This window comes from Mauremys mutica, chromosome 10 (genome assembly GCF_020497125.1).
Source record: "Mauremys mutica isolate MM-2020 ecotype Southern chromosome 10, ASM2049712v1, whole genome shotgun sequence".
In the NCBI taxonomy this organism is placed as follows: Eukaryota; Metazoa; Chordata; order Testudines; family Geoemydidae; genus Mauremys; species Mauremys mutica.
In genome coordinates this window covers 49,763,555-49,779,784 of record NC_059081.1, presented here as the reverse complement: position 1 = coordinate 49,779,784, position 16,230 = coordinate 49,763,555, and the positions used below count along the sequence as shown (strand labels likewise).

Below are 16,230 nucleotides of genomic sequence, written 5' to 3'. Positions count from 1 at the left end.
ATAAGATATAGCTATAGATTTGGTAACACCTATAAAATCATTTAAAGATATTTACAAACTGTATGCCTGTCTGACTATTTCACAGTATTCAAGATGCTTTGAGAATGCCAACATGAATAAATAAAAATAATGTAGTTCAGAAAATTAAGCATCTCCCTCTTTCTTTGAGCAGTCAGAGATAAGAACTGACCAGTTCTCTCAGCTAGTGCTGTAAAAAACCTGTTCCCAGGTTTAGTTTAACCAGCTGAACTATTTGTGCTGAAGGAAAAAATATTTGATCTGATCTCAAGAGATACTTTGTATTTATTAAAATGAGGGTGCTTAGCCTCTCTCAGAGTCAGGTCCACTAACATTTCCCCTCATTACCGGAGGGGTGTTAATGGGTCACTTTACCTTGAATGGTCCCTTGAAATATTCATTAACTACTTATGCTAAACAATCCGTTCTATTTTGTATTAGGCTGTGATACTCTCAATGCGTTTCCCAGAGCTGAAGAAGAGCTCTGTGTAAGCTCAAAAGTTTCTCTTTCTCACCAACAGGAGTTGATCCAATAAGAGATATCATCTCACCCTCCTTCTTTCTCTCATTTTAGACGAAGGTTTCTAACCATCAGAGGAGTGCAATTCTGGAACAGCCTACCGAAGGACGAAGGGGGCGAAGGACCTCCATGACTTTAAGATTAAGCTAGATAAGTTTATGGAGGAGATGGTATGATAGGATAACGGGCTTAGTCAATAGGTCAATTAAGTGCCACACTGGTAATTAGTACGATGGGTCAATGATAGGATATTGTTAGCCTTTTTCCAGGGGGTCTGGCTGGAGAGTCTTGCCCCCATGCTCGGGGTTCAGCTGACCGCCATATTTGGGGTCGGGAAGGAATTTTCCTCCAGGGTAGATTGGCAGTGGCCCTGGAGATTTTTCGCCTTCCTCTGAAGCATGGGGCAGGGGTCGCCTGCTTAAGGAGTGGGTGGATCAGCTTATGTGGCCTGCATCTTGCAGGAGGTCAGACTAGATGATCATAATGGTCCCTTCTGATCTTGAATTCTATGATTCTATGATTTTAGAAGGATGACTGTCTGAAGGCTGCCCCCCCTGCTGACTCTTTTTATCCAGGATAAAGAATCCATGCTGTAACTTAGCGCAGGCAAAGTCTGATATTTATTCTTTTATTTTGGAAGCATTAGCATCAGAACAGAACTCCTCCATACTTAGAGAGAGAGAGAGAGATTTTAAAGGTGGGGAAAACCTGAAGAAAAAAGCAGTAATGATGACAGAGCCAAAGAAGAAGGGGTAAGGGAAATGTGAACTCTTCATGGGCTCCTTTCCCCTTCAAACATTTATGTACATAAGAGTAGTCAAGGGGCATACCCGTGTGTAAGGGTAGGGTCAGACATGAAGAGAGCAATACAGAAGAGTAATAAGAAAACAGGAGGAAAAATATTTACAAAGATATAGTTGTCTACTTTTGGAATAATGACATTGTGGAATAACTAGCACATATTACTTCTCATACAGTGAATACTAATCCAGTCTGGGTAGGAAGCACCTTTTTTATAAAGTGTACAATGTATGAGTGAATCGAGTGCTCATGAAAATGAGACTCTAATAGCATTGGTTCATGCTAGATACACTATAGAAAGGTTAATTGATGTGCAGCTTTCCCCATGTAGCTGTGCCAATGCAGCTCAGTCTCAGCCTGGCTAAGCCACATACTGTTCTTGGAGTGCTAGACCTCTCATAAGAGGAAACTAGGAATCATGCAGAGCTGCACTAAACTGTGTGGTGGTGGTGTGAGGACTACAAACAGATGGAAACCAATAAACTCATTTTCACCCATGACCTGATCTATGATTTGAGGCCAGGTTTCTAGCATTGAGAAATGAGTGAACTAGCCAGTCCACTGCCATGTGTTGGGATTGTGAATTGTTTGCAGCTGAATGATTCAACAGTCTAATGTAAAGTTACAGGATGCCAACAGCCGTCTTAAATCTGTCTCTCTAGAAAAATGATGGAATCCGTAATCCTGCATCGCTCCCATGGATTCAATGGAGCCTTATTTTCACCGTTAGATCCTTGCTTGTGCATGAAGTCCCTCTTCCAAATAGATCCCTCTTCAGGTTCTGTGACAAATAAAAAGAGTTTGTGTCTAACCAACATCTGGTTTGACTTATTCATCTGCGAGTCTATTAAAATTGGGAACATAAAACTTTGACACTCAGCCCTCAGAACGTTTTTTTCCAGTGACTCATACATTTCCCTTGATATATTGTGATATGAGACTAATGGCATTGCCCTATGCCTGTACATACTGCTAAAATATTAAAATCACTGCACACACACAGAGAAAGAAACTCAGATTCAGAATCAAAAGATTTTGGAAGGAGAAAATGAACTTCAACTAATTAAGGATATTTATGTACCTAGTCTTCATATCTATGTAATCTGAATCCAGGAACAAATTCCAGTGTTACTGCTCCTTCCTGTGTTATCAACAAAGCAGTAAATCAAGTGTGTTACTTGGAAAGTTTACTTACAAGTCTCCAATATTTGATATTAGCAGAGATCTGGGTAATATGTCAATCTACGGTTTGTCTACATTTAGTTCTCAGCAAGCTGAGGTGTGAATCTACCCCTCCGCGCACTGTGTGCATAGACCCTGCTGACAATTTGAAACAGGAGTAAGTTAAAGCATAATAAGAACTGTTAGTGTGCATCAGCAGGGTCCACATGGACAGTTAGTGTGCGGCAGGTTAGTGTGGGTGGATTCACAACCCAGCTTGCCATGAACTAAATGTTCACACAGACTTGCCATTGTGCTGTACTTAAGTAAATGCTCAGCTATGAGGAAGACAAACATACACGATTGCGGTATGATTAATGGCACAATAAAGATCTTTATAGACATTTTACAAAAGTAAATCAAAAATTTCTTCTGCAATGTTCATACAAACCACTAAGTTCCCTGTCCCTTGGCATAAAACAACACATCATATGTAGAGTCACGAGAATAATAATTTAGGACTCACTATAATGAAACACAGTTCATTTTTTTAAAATTATAACAAGATTTCTAATGCTTCTAAAAAAATAATATGAGGCCAGATCTTGAGCTATGCTTACTTATACCAAGTGAGGATTAGGACCAAAGTTATACTTTCCCAAATAAGAAAAAGAAGCCGGGTAATTTGTAAACTTATCCTCCTTTATCCATACACATTTCAGAGTATATGTTGTTTGCAAACTATTCACTATCAGTGTTTCCTATTTGACATTAGTTATGTGTCATCTAGGTGACGGTATTGTTTCTGCTTCCTCATTAAATGATTGAAACTTTTTCTACAGGAAAATAAAAGTGACAGAGGCATAACACATTTCTGGTATGCATGTTTGGATGAATAATTTATTCACAGATTTTAAGGCCAGAAGGCATCATTGTGATCATCTAGTTTGACCCTGTGCATAGCGTGGGACTTCCTTGAATTAATTCCTGGTTCAAGATCAATATTTGCCAGAGCTCATGAAGCTTTTGGGATTCAGACATTTTCACAGATTCTTGGTAGTCCTCCATATAAGAACATGCAATGTGTACTATGTCCTCACAAACAGCAAAGGTGTGTATTGCACCCACTCTGAAGCAGCAGAAGCTACTGTGTCTGAGTTGAGATTCACCTCTTGGGTACAGCATTCAGAGTTTACATGTCCCCCTTGCTCCTGAGTATTTCCACGGGAGGTTGGCTTTAAATCACAAATCAGGCTCCCAAGCAATGATCCCTCCCTGGGCAGTACAGGTTGTCTGCTAACCTCCTGGAATGTTTATGCTACTGTCTCACTCTCATTTGTCCTACTGGTTGTAGAGACTCAGGTTGCCAAAGCACAACTCTCTGTTTTATAAAAATATGTTTTTTACATTAGGCTCCTAGACGAAATAGGTCTGTCATTCTCCAGCCACAATAATCGTTAAGGGTTGAAAAAAAACAGAGCTCAGTTTTGATGTTTCTGTTTGGCTGCTCCAACCACTCCCCTATATCTCCTCGACATTCACTCTTTGTTGCTAAAAGGCAACAAAAGATGCAGCAAATGAGAAGTCAAAAGTAGCGATGGGCCTGAGTCACAAAATTCAGGCCTGGATCTGAATGTCAGACTTTCCCTCTGCAAAACTCAGGAGTGTTTGGTTCTCAATTCAATCCATTATAGAGCTAAGGGTGAGCCATGAAATTTGCATCTGAACCGGGGTTCATATTGCAACCCTCTGCCAAGTGAAGGCAGACCAGCGGTTTGATTACACCCCATCTCTACTCAATACTATTACGGAAAATGAAGACATGCAAAGGAAAGGCTAACTCAAGCGGCTAGCCTGTCCCTCCACTTATGGGAATGTGCAAGACGCTAAAAGAAGCAGAACAACAACAGCTCTATAGCACTGTGTGTGTGTGTGTGTGCACGCGCGCGTGCGTGGAGAGACTGAGAAGCCTTCCATGGCACTCCACTTTCCCCCATGCTCGGACCTGTGTTCCATGGCAGTATGAAGTGAAGGGTGGGGCAGGCCAGAAGAAAGACAAAGGTGTGGTTACTTGGTTCTGCAAACTATGTAGATCGACCTGTCAAAACCAGCATGCAGGGGGGCTGCAGCTGCTACTTCAGCCTGCTATTCTTTTCTTATTTCCAGCTCTGGCAGAACCAGGAAGTCTTAGAAATTCCATTCTATGTAACAGTCCAGGAAAGGGTAGGGTGACAGACTACAACTGTATAGAAGAAGGGGAAAAGACGTGTGAGATATTTGACCACCAAATCAGGAGGCAGCAATGGACGAGGAACTTCTAGGAAAAAAACCAGAAATATCCAAAACACAAGAGCTGGTGGTAATGGAGGACTTTAATTCCCCAGATATCTGTTGGATGAAAACATGGTAAAAAACAAACTGTCTAATAAGTTCTTGGAATGTATTGGGGACAACTGTCTGTTTCAGAAGCTGTAGGAAGTAATTGTGGGGGGCATTTTAGACTTGATTCTGACTAACAGGGAGGAATTGGTTGCGAATCTGAAGGTTGAAGGCAATTTGGGTGAAAGTGATGAAATGATAGATTTCAAAGAAGGAGTGAGAGCAGCAGAATAAGGAAAATGGACTTCAAAAACATACAGGCTCAGAGAACTGGTACTTAAAGTCCCATGGGAAGAAAATCTAAGGGTGAAAGGAGTTTAGGGGATCTGGCAGTTTCTCAAGAGATTAATATTAAAGGCAGAACAGCAACTATCCTGATGCAAAGGTAATTGGAAGAATAGTAAGAGGCTAATATGGCTCCATCTGGAGCTCTTTAATGATCAGAAAATCCCAAAGGAATGATACAAAAAGTGGAAATATGGACAAATTGCTAAGGAGGAATACAAACAAAAATAGCACAAGCATTTAGGGACAAAAATCAGAAAGGCCTTACAAGAGACATAAAAGGCAATAAGAAGAGGGTATTTAAATATATTAGGAGCAAGAGAAAGATGAAGGAAAGTGTAGGTCCTCTACTTTGCAGGGAAGGCAAACCAGTAACAGACAACATCAAGAGGGCTAAGGTGTTTAATGCTTCATTTGTTTTAGTCTTTATACAAAGGTAAAATGTGATCAGATACTCAACAATTAATATTAATAATAAGCTGAAAGCAACACAGGCAAAAATAGGAAAAGAAGATGTTAAAATATTTAGATAAGGTAGAAGTCAGCAGGGTGTGATGCAATTCATCCTAGGGTACTTAAGGAAGTAGAGGCAGCAGTCTCAGAACTGTTAGAAATTATCTTTGAGAATTCATGGAGGACAGCTGATGACTCAGAGGACTGGAGAAGGGTAAACAGTACCTATCTTTAAAAAAGAGAATGACGACGACCAGGGGAATTATAGACCAGTCAGACTAATGTTGATAACAGGAAAGATCTAGAACAAATTATTAAAAATCAATTTGTAAGCACCTAGAGAATAATAGGGTTATAAGGAATAGCCAACATAGATTTGTCAAGAAATCATGCCAAACCAATCTAATTTCCTCATGGATAAGGGTAAAGCTGTAGATGTGACATATCTTGATTTCAGTAAGGCTTTTAACAGTCCCACAGTGCATTCTCATAAGTAAACTAGGGAAACAGGATTTAGATGAAATTACTATAAAGTGGGTGCACCATTTGTTGAAAGACCATACTCTAAGAGTATGTCTACACTATGAAGTTAGGTCGAATTTATAGAAGTCAGTTTTTCAGAAATTGTTTTTATACAGTCGATTGTGCGTGTCCCCACACAAAATGCTCTAAGTGCATTAAGTCAGTGGACTGCGTCCACAGTACCGAGGCTAACATCGACTTCCGGAGCATTGCACTGTGGGTAGCTATCCCACAATTCCCACCGTCTCTGCTGCCCCTTGGAATTCTGGGTTCAGATCTCAATGCCTGATGGAGCAAAAATAATGTCGCGGGTGGTTCTGGGTACATGTCGTCAGGCCCCCCTCTCGCTCCCTCCTTCCCTCCCTCCGTGAAAGCAACGGCAGACAATGGTTTTGCGTCTTTTTCCTGGGTTACCTGTGCAGACGCCATACCACGGCAAGCATGGAGCCCGCTCAGCTCACCATCACCGTACAGCTCCTGGGTGCTGGCAGACGTGGGACTGCATTGCTACACAGCAGTAGCTCATTGCTTTTTGGCAGCAGACGGTGCATTACGATTGGTAGCCATCGTTGTCATACTCCTGGGTGCTCTTTTAGCCGACCACGGTGAGGTCGGTCAGGAGCACCTGGGCAGACATAAGAGTGACTCAGCCAGGTCATTCCCATTTTCTGCCGAGCACCCAGGAGATGATGATGGGTAGCAGTCATACTGCACCATCTGCTGCCAGCCTAAGATGCAAAAGATTGATGGAGTGGATTAAAACAAGAAATTGACCCGATTTGTTTTGTGAAATCAATGGCCTGCTAAACCCGGGGTTTTGAGTTCAATCCTTGAGAGGCCCATTCTGTGTGACAGTTTTTGTGTTTCTCCTTCATGCAAAGCCACCTCTTTTGTTGATTTTAATTCCCTGTAAGCCATGTCTTTAGTCGCCTCTCCCTCTGTCAGAGCAACGGCAGACAATTGTTTTGCGCCTTTTTTCAGCGCAGAAGCTGCAAAAGCAAAGCCAGGCGAGGAGGCGACGGCAGCGGGGTGATGAGAGTGATGAGGACATAGACATGGACACAGACTTCTCACAAAGTACGGGCCTAGCAATGTGCCCCGGCAATGTGTATGAGCAACTATCAAGTCAAAGGTATCCTGAAGTGGGAGAATAAATTTGATATTTAAAAAGCTCTTTAAAGCATGTACATCCAGATGCTGCTTTCAGTTCCACCTATGTTCAGGAACAGAGGCATGAGTGATCAGGCCTATTGGTTGGAGTAGTGGCAGGCAGGAATCAGGAGTCAGATCCAAGAATCAGAGCTGGAGTCAGGAATCAGGCAAGGGAGCAGGACAGGGCAAAGCAGAAATGGGGCTGGAGCAAAGCTGTGAGAAAGACTTGGGACAAGGGAGGCACAGGAGCAAACACAGCTGTGGCTATAAGCATTGAGCAGCCACCGGCCTACTGCTGTGGCTGGGTTTAAGAGCAGTCCTGGTAACACCTCTCAGCCACTCAGGGAGTCTGATCGATCATGGTGTTCAGCTACAGGTCAACTAGCTGGTCCCAGACTCAGCCGCAGGCCTGGATTCCTGACATCTGTAGGATTTCACTTGTACTCAGTTGACACCACTGAGGACAAAATTTGATCCAAGGAGATGAAATAGCTTCTAAAAATCCATCCAATTTCTAGAGTCCTATAGTAAATTAAGTATTATATTTAGGATGCTGGTGTTATTTTTAAAATATTGACACTTCCATCTCTGCACATTTAATCAATGTTCCTCTTTTAAAAAAACAAAACAAAACAAAAAACCCTTAAATGTAAGGAAAAAACTGTGCCTAGACTGTCCCATACTGATGTTTGGCTATTGATGGAATTTAATTTTAGAAATGCCTGTCTGACACACAGAACATGCTACATTTTTGAGTGTTTATTTTAAACAATGGCTTGAGTTATTTAAAATGTCATTACAGCCTAACTCCATGTCACTTTACAGTGCAGTTCATATATTCTTTGCACTCTTTATGTGTAACATTAAAAACAACTCAAATATTTTTCAGTTCAACAACTATTTTTGAGGTTACTTTTAGATATAAAGGGACATTAATTACTCAAACACTTGCTCCTGCTTCTGGTGATGTCAAATTTCTGGTGACTTCAATGAGATCAGGCTTGCACCCAGAGTCAGTGGCTTATAAAGAAGGTCATTTCCCAGAATGCTCATGGAACAGTTATGTCTGAATGCTGTAAAAGAGTGAACCATTCTTAGGTTACATTGACATCAAAGTTAGGCACCAAAATCAGTGACTTGAATGGGGTCTTCAGTCAGTGGGAGCTGCAGCGACTTAGCATCTTTGAAAATCGGGACATTTTAATTTTAGTGTCCCTTCTAAGTAGGGATTTTAGATGTCTAATTTTGGGATATATGGCCCAGATGCTTTGCTTTACAAGAAGCTGGTGGGTTGAGGGGTAGTCCAAAAATGGCTTTATGTCCCCCTGATCTGGTGATTGTTGGGCCCACACTTGGTCATTGGCATGAAATATAGAGAAGCTGGGGATTGGGCCTCTAACCATACCCTGTTTTTCCACACCACAGCATCTGTGCCAGGCGGGAGATGGATACCAGGAGAGTAGCATCATATAACCCTCCATGATAGCCTTATGGTTCCGAAGGATTTCCCTGAGCACCAGCAGTGGAAGCTTTTCACTTGGACAGTTAAGCCTGGCTTATGGTAGTTTTATATTATCATAGCTGCACAAAGCAGCCTTGCAGATCAGATAATTTGTTCCATTGTCTTTAAGTATTATAGACTGTCCATGATTAATAAGCAGATGTGTTTCACAAAAAATGTTTTAATTCGAGCACTGGACAATTAATTGCATCATACTCTGACATGGCTGAGCATGATCTTCAAGCATTTCTGCGTTTCCATGTACTACTTCATTGCTCTTGTATTTCAACTGTGGTTCTGTGAAGTGGAAGAAAGTGGTACTTATAGTAGTGGACTAGTTATATGCATTGCAGAAAGTGAAGTAGGCTGAGTTAATTAGCTGATTATAAAGAAATATGCTCTTATCCTAGGATATGTAAGGATCTCTTTAACAGATCTCCAAATTACCTATGAAATTGGAACTTGTAAACCAAGGGAATTCCAGTGTCATGCTTAAGACTAAGATTTGCTCACATCCTGGGTTTAATTTTCACTGAAGCTTGACAATAGACTATTTTCTCCTGGAGCAGACTTCATAGAGAAAAGGACAAATCTCTCAAGCCTTTTATATAAGCCTTAATTTATTTCATTTCCTGGAATGGTCCAGACTGGCAGGTGTTCAGGATGCTTCAGAGGGGTTAACGCTATATGTATATATGTAAACATTTAGACCATATTAGGATAATCTATTTTACATCCTACTCTGCTGATCGGTTATCTATCTTGGATGGAGATGAGTGTTGAGCTAGCAATTCTTTGCTTATGAGATCTCAGATTGTGTGTTAATGCCACAGCTGATACAGAATACCAAATACAAGAAAACAAAACAGATCATAAACATTACAAAGTCCTCAAATGTTTAGCATTTGCTTTTCAAAAACATGTCACACAGAAAATGATCTTATCCTCAGATTGCTGAGCCGTGTCTTTAGTGTTCCATGCCAAATCAACAATTTGCACCATTCCTAGCATGCAGCATGTGAAACGGAGGGACGCAGATGTAAGCCTTCAGCTTTTCCAGCAACTCACAAATATTTTCCTTCTGCAGCAAACTAAGCCCTTGACTCAGTGTCTCACCCAGCAGACGTTATTCATTAGGACACAACACAGCTGTATTTCAGATTTCGTGTACGTTACCTTCTCCCAGCAAGTCAAATTGCACATTTAAGCAAAGAAAAAAACATGTCTATTATAAGTTTTATGGAAAAGACTGGAAAACCACTCCTGGTTTTCAAGGGGTTCGAAAGATTACAGATTATTTTCCCCACTTACCCAGGCATGGCTACACTTCATTTCAGATACATTAATAAGGCTGTTAAGTTAACAATTTACACTGTTTAGGCTTAGTGTTACCAGTGATGATGTCTGGTAGTAGAGTTAAATGCTTTACATTGCATAGCGAAGCATTCATTATCATTATGAAAACAGAAATGTTCTTTCCCTTTATTGCCTCAAGAACATGAACTGGATTGGGTGGAGAATTGTTTTGATTGTGTTGCTTTTGCCAAAAGCTTATAATAATATGTGGGAAGATGAAAACAACAGCAAAACCAGGAGGGAACAAGCCAGGCAGAATTTAGTGTGTATTTTACAGCAGGATTTTTGCACCGTGAATACTTGATATCTACCGGGTATACTGGAGACACCTTCACAAGAGTTAATAGATCCTGTTAGAGTTATGTTATAAGGTGCTGTTATCATGTAGGACAGCAGATTTTTCTTTTGCTCACTTTTCAGCTGTTGGAGCTGCACTTCTCAAATTATGGCACAGAGCTTTATTTAATTTCAGCTCTGCAGAAGACAAAGAGCCCTTATCCCAAGGTCCTTTTCAGTTTTTACTCAAACTTTATTCAGGTAAAACTCTCCTTGAAGTCAATTGCGGGTTTTTCTAAGTAAAGTCTGAGTACAAACTGAATATTGACTAAAGGATTTGGCCCCTTTGTCTTCAACCGACAATTTGTTCAGTGCAACTATGACAGCTGAAAAGTGATCTTAGGACAGATTCTGCTGCCCAGCATGACATCACCATGTATTATAAGATCATATGAACAGTTCTCAACATTTTCATGTTTATTGATTTTATTTAAAAGCTTTTCTGTACCTCCATCCACGAGCCACAGAAGTCATATGTCCAAACAACAAACACATCCAGAGGGCATAAGGATGTGTCATTATCATTCCCTTGTGCCAACAGGGGCAGCTGAAGCTCAGAAAAATGAGGAAGGTGCTCCAAAAACATTTCTGAAACAGTAAAGTATATACCACTCCCTACCATCCCATCGAATCAGCACAAATGTGCAATGTGAGCAGCAGATGTTACAGAGTAGGAAGAGGCAGTGTTTACTCAAATGTTGTTTACACCCCTCTGGAGACCCAAGACACTGCAGATTGCCTATACCACAGCAATCATCTCAGATGTGAAAGACTGCTATTATTCATAGTGCAGTTAGTGGCAGATGATATTACCAGTGGAAGATGTTAGACTGTGTGAGCATATCAGACAAAGAAATGGGGATGCAATCCAGACTCTAGGACAGATAATTTACAACAAATGAAGTTAATCAGTTGCAAATGTGCATGGACATCACGGTTATGAATTCTATCTCAAGTGCTGATGTCATTGTGCAGGCCTGGCAGCTCTGCAATCACTCTCTTATTGATGCTGTGGGGATTACAGTATATGGTTACCAGAATCAGTCTCAGAAATCAACAACAAAGTAAAATTAAAAAGGTTCACATCCACAATGGCTATCAAATCCATTTGGATATATCTATCCTGGAGACAGTGTCCCTACACTCAGCAACATACATCTGAACAATGAATAGCACTCATCACAAATTACACAGTGCCAACATATGCATCCCTGCGTGGACAGCCAGCATCCTTCCTCTGTGACCGGTGGAACTGCGGAGGGGAAAGGGAGAAGGATTCGCCCTTTATTTATATATCAACTATATGCTTGACTTTTTAGAAATACTATCAACTCAACCTATTTATAAAATTATGAGGCTACATGTATAAACAGGAAGAAGTTTGGCTTTTACCACAGTGAATAGATTTCTCTTCTGAATCTAAAGAAATTCTGTAAATTAATGAATCAACTTAAGATGTTTTTGTTTGTTTATTTCAGCATAATACACTGAGAAATTGTCTACATGGTGCCCCAGTGTGAACTAAAGGGGTGTGAGTTGTAGAATACTCCATCTGTTCTATGTAGATGCTACTATTATGCTCCAAAAAGTACCTAGTGCCCACTGACATAGTTCTATTTCAAACCTTTTAGAGCACACCAGCAGGGTATACATGGGCTAGTTAGAGCACAGCATGTAAGAGCGCTTTAGAAATCACACCCCACTAGTGCGCACCGTGGTGCTGCATAGATAAGCACTTAGTGAGTGTTTGCAGGATCAGACTCTTAAGCTTTTACTGTGGGCCCAATTCTGTAAGGATTTACACAAATGATTAACTTTGATTCATAGCCTATTCAGGTTAATGGAAAGACTCCATTATGTGCATGAGTACCCCAATGGCTTCAGTGTTTTATCTTGGAACTTCCACTTCCAATTCCAGATAAACCCCAGAAGTTCAAAGAGGGAAAATGAAAAAAGAGTCAACAACAGTCAACTAAATTAATCCCTTTAAAAAAAAAAAGAAGGTTTACGGTCAATTTTTTTGCAATTTTGGAAAACATTCTGGTCCATTTTTATTTTAGCTGAACTCAGTCACCCAGAGCTACCCCTGCAAATATTGTAAGTGCTGGATATTGGAACAGATGTAACAACAAAATGCCTTCTATAGCCAATTTTAGTGAGTTATGGAATTTCCTGCCTGTTAGCGCTACACACACCACCAAAATACTTAAACACACAAAGGGCGATGGTGAGCATTACTCATGTACGTAATTCCATTGGTGAGTGCTGAACATTGTGAAAAAGGGTTGCACAGTCAGACTGAGGATGTATTCTGTAGCATAAACCAAGTTTTGTTAAAACCCATGAAGTCTTTTTAGACTAGCTGAATCATTGCCCCAGCAAAAAAAACGCCTTAATTGTGTGCATTTATTTTCAAAGACATACGGAGTGATGTTTTTCCTGAGATTGATGCTAGCTTAGATAACTAAGGGTCTGAATGAAAAGGTTGCTCTGTTTCCACAATGGGAAAACCAATGCAAGCAAAATAAAGCGAATCAGGTAATAAACAATTTTTATGTACAACAGCTTCTGGACAATAACAAAAGAAAAAGAGGAATTTCTGAAAGAGCAGATTGCTTTTGCTCTGTGGTTTATGTTGAACAAAAACAACCAACCATATCAGTGTCACATAGGCTTAACCATATACAATAAACCCTGATCACATACTCAGCACCGAGAGGAACACAAAATTAAAAAACCCCAAACCTCACCCTGAACTATATCAAACATTGGATTAGCTGCAAGGGGAAGAGAGCATTTTGAAGGTGGCCTGACCTTTGTTATTGGAGATGTATATGAGGTGGAAAAATCTGAGCTTGACTCTCAGAACCTAAGTACAGGTTTTTGGTCTGACAGTCAAAAAATAATCTTTTTACTTGTAAATTGAATGTTTGACTTGTAAATCATCACCAGATGGCAAATGCAGAATTTTATGATGATGTTTTACCCACTTATTTATCAGAACAGAACCACAGATGACGCTTTGATGTAAAGACTGGAAAGGAGTTTCTTTACCCTTAGTTTATTATTTTGTCCTTGATCAAGCATGTAAGTGACTTACGTAAGTGAAGGACGGATAGCACACGTTAGGGTCAACTAAAAGAGAGAAATCCTGGTCCCAGTTTAATCAAAGACACATTGCCAGTAGTTTTAAAAGGACCAGAATTGGGTCCTGTATTGCAGAGACATATTGTGCAAATTTCCCCATGCTCTGCCAATTTACTATATTTGGACTGAAAATGAAATTTCAATGAAATGCTTAAAATGTAAAACGTGAAAAAATCTCTCTCATTTCATGGACCGCCCTACAATTTACTTTAGCTTTACGCTACTGTATTGCTGCTGGCCAAACCCTGGGCTTTTCCTGAGCAGAGATAGCCAGCTGTGCCATTTTGTGTCAATGACTTCTGCTGTGTATTAATGCCCATCAGGAGCTAGAATGAAACACTAACTCATTTTCACTTGAACTCTAATCTGAACCTGAGCCTTAATAAAGTGAAAGGCTAGGACAGAGGTGCCCATAGCGCAGCCTTATGCTAAAGGCAGCCCATGGAGTCCTAAGTAAGTTCTCAGCCACACTCATAACTTCATTCTTGAAGAGCAAAATAGAGGAAATATAAAAATTGTTAAAGATTTCACTAGTCTCCATCATGGCATGATGTTGCTCTTCAGCATTTCCTTTTAAACTAAAAGCACTTTTTAAAAGGGAATGCTGGTCTACAGCTTTATAATTTGCTAAGTAAATATTATGAACAAAAGTACCTGTTAGGACTTGATTTAGTCTTATGTGGCCTAACAGAAGGGATTTTTCCCCTCTGTATCTCCGGATTGTTTATCTTTTCTCAGGCTGCTTCTACAAACACAACATTGCAATGGCATAACAAGTTCCAAAACTGGACTGTGTTTACTTCTCATTGCATGACCACCCACAATTTCAATCCATGGATTTGCCATAAATTGCATGACACCTTCTGGGTCCCTATAAGCCAACACATGTTCTCATGGATTTGTTTTACATGACAAAAATTAAGCAAACTTGTAAGATTTTGTAATGCTCCTTCAGTGCATAAGGAATCTCTCTGGCAATGTGGTATGGGAAAGAAACACTGATGGTAGCAAAATGTCAAGAGATTAATCAAAGGGGTGATTAAGCTGATTTTTATTTTGGAAACTAGCCTAAGAATCCAAAATCAACCACAGTGAGTTATTCTCTTCCTTAATCTCCTTTCCACTGAAGAAACCTCTCTCTTTTCCTTTATTTGCTGCCAGTGGCTAGCGAGGAAGTTAAACTGTATTGCTCCTCCCACCCTCTGTCCTGTGTTAATCTAAGTTAAATTTTAATCATCCATATTTTTAGATGGTAGAGTTGTCTCATGCTCTGAAATATAAATATTTATATCCTTTCTATACTTTTTTTTCTTATTTTCATAGTTGTGTATCTTACTTAGACCGAACAGGTCAGATGGGGTTGAAGGGTTTTTAAACAGAGCTGGTTGAAATTGGCATTAAAACTTTTTTTATGTAAAAAAAAAGTTTGCAGGGATTTTGATAAAAAGTTTCAAGAAAAAAATATTTTTTTAAAATTCAGAATTGCGGGGAAAAAAAATCCCACTTCCTTTTCTTGGCCCCCCTCACCCTTTTCACTTTTGTTTCCAATTGACCAGAAAAAGGGGGAAAACCCAGAAAATTCCAAACACTTTTGTTTCCTTTTTGAAAAATAAAAATTCCTAAAACAAACATTAAATTTTTTTACCAAAAACTGTTTATTGTTTTCTAAAACAGAAACAAGATACCATATAATATGTATGTTAATATATTCTGCAAAACTGTTCTTTCATTAAAGAGACGGGATTACCCCTTATATATTACAGTTTCGCTGCATTCTCTGGAACATGCAGGATCTACTTTGGGCCTTAAATAAATAAATAAATAAATTGACTGCTGCACTGATATGCAGTATAATGTGTAAAATATGCATCAACTCTCAAGATAAGCATATCTTCATTTCATAAATGCACATAACAATAATAAATAAAGAACACAAACTGTTAAACCACCTGCTAAATTTCCTAGGTCGACTACCCTTAATCAGCACTTTCTTTTCTATTGCAGAAAATGGGCAAATCCATTGTGTGTGTCACTCCACTGGTTTCAATGGGTGTATTCCAGGGATGAATTTGGCCCTATTTCTTTTATGAGAGTTTTTAGGCCCCAGGGTTTGCTTAACTCGAAAGCACATGATGTGGTAGGAAGGGGCCTAATTCCCCAGGGCCTTCAATTTTGGTTACAGCGAAAGATGCTGTTGAATTACTGCTCTTCCCAGTGCCAAAGAAGAGAAAAGAGAATGGTATAGAAAGAAAACTAACTAGCAGCAGGTTACCAACTATAGCAGTCTACATCCACTGCAGTATGTAAGTTACCCATGTTTACAATCATTTTCTAATCTGTTAACATCTGCATGCATCTTCCAGGATGATCAAACCTCTAACCGGCAAGTTGCATCTTCTGAATTGGGCCCCAAGATCAATGGGAGATACACCTGTTTAACATGCTACCTCTGGATGGAAGCCAATCACACTAAGTAAGGGTTCAGATGGAGTTAGAACAGTGGAGTTAAAAATGAAAATAAACATCGAGATGTGGCTTTGGGCAGCCCCTGTTCTAAGCGCCTATCTTTGTGCAATTCACTTGGCTTTTCAGTGAGTGC

General features: G+C 39.9%; 1 long non-coding RNA gene across 2 annotated transcripts in view; it reads right to left on the bottom strand.

The window, feature by feature from the left end:
• Positions 1–1,244: 1,244 nt before the first annotated feature.
• Positions 1,245–16,230, bottom strand: part of LOC123343354 — a 59,174-nt gene continuing 44,188 nt past the window's right edge. For both annotated transcript variants that reach the window (XR_006572213.1, XR_006572212.1), the window contains exon 4: positions 1,245–2,120. This is a non-coding gene — a long non-coding RNA (uncharacterized LOC123343354). The remainder of the gene's footprint in view (positions 2,121–16,230) is intronic.